The sequence below is a fragment of the Camelina sativa genome, chromosome 16 (assembly GCF_000633955.1).
Source record: "Camelina sativa cultivar DH55 chromosome 16, Cs, whole genome shotgun sequence".
In the NCBI taxonomy this organism is placed as follows: Eukaryota; Viridiplantae; Streptophyta; class Magnoliopsida; order Brassicales; family Brassicaceae; genus Camelina; species Camelina sativa.
In genome coordinates, this window is record NC_025700.1 from 16,012,498 (window position 1) to 16,014,185 (window position 1,688).

Sequence of the window (1,688 nt, forward strand, 5' to 3'; positions counted from 1 at the left end):
CCTTAGGGTCAACACAACTCCTCTTACGGAGTGAATACAAGATCTAAAGAAGAGTAGAGGGTAGACTCCATTAGTAACGAGTAAACCCTTTGTAATGATTTTATTATAATTTTTGGCTATTTGTATATTTTCTACATGTTTTGCATCTCTACTTTCATGATATTGAATTTGGCTTTTAACCAAAAAAAATCCAAATTAATAGTACTAGTTCAATATAATACAAGTAGATGAGATTATGATTATTTACAAAATGATTTTTAACATTCAAAAGTTTTTATATTATACTTAGAAGAATAATATTATATAACAATTTTTAGTCATCTAATTGCATAATTAACATAAAAATTTGACTGGCATAATAAAATAATTCTTCATATTAAAAATTGAGAATTTGTTAAAAATACCTTTTTTGATATACCCCTTTTAAAAAATACTCTCTTTTTTGGCCATTTCATTTTTGACCTCATTTATTTTTTAATAACCATTTTACCCTTAAATTAAAAAACAAAATTATCCCGCCAAAAAAATTTCCAACATATTTTTCAAAATTTAGAAAACTATTTTTGACTAAAAAAAATTTCTCGCAAAAAAAATTTACAATGTAGGTTTTTAAAAAGTTTTTAAAAGCTTTTAAACAATTTAAAAATATTTATAAGATTTCGAAAAGCCTTTTAAAAACTTTGTAAATACCTTATAAAAAACCTTTTAAAAGTCCTTTAAAACCTTTTAAAAATCCTTTAAAACCTTTTAAAAACTTTTTAAAACCCTTTTAAAAACCTTGTAGACGCTTTTATTTAAAAATCTTTTAAACATTTAAAAAACCTTGTAAAAGCGTTTACAAGGTTATTAAAAGGTTTTTATTTCAAAAATTTTGGCGGAAAAATTTTATTACGTCATTTTGACGGGAAATTTTTTCGATTTTTGCAAAAAAAAAGAAAATTTTTTGGCGGGAATACTTTTCATTTTTTTGGCGGGAAATTCTTTCGATTTTGATGACTGTACATTTTTGCTGTCACTAAAAAAATGGTAATTTGGTCATTTTGTACACAAGGAGGGATAGTTTTGAAAATGATCAACATAGAGAAGTATTTAAAAAAAAGGGCATGGAAAAAGGGGTATTTTTGAAAATATCCCTTAAAAATTACAGAATAAAATATCCTACTAAATATTTCTTTATTTGCATAATAGTTTTTATTTGTATATATATATATATATTTGGTCCACCATTATTTGTATTTAAATTAGGGTCCGCAACTCTAATTCAGATTTCGTCCAGATTTCGACTATTCAAATTTTATAATTATCAGGATAATAGATACCCAAATTAATTATCAAGAGAGTAATGGAAAAGCTCAATTAATTGTGAATCACAATTTGTCATTAGTCTTTGTTTTTTTTTTGATAAAGTTTGATGATCAGTAGAATTATATCATTTATCATTGATAAATTAAAAAAGTTTAACAAAAAAAATAGTAAAAAATGATAAATCTGAGTAGTAGATAAAACCTTATTAATAAAATTTATTATTATTATATTTTTCTTTGATAAAATTTGTTGATTAGTTAAATATATTCTTTATCATAAATAAATCAAAAACCTTTAATAAAAACCTATACTTAATTTTGATGATAAATCCTGTTGCATAGAAAAAAATCACAACGGTACTTTTTTGTTATTAACTTTTTTCC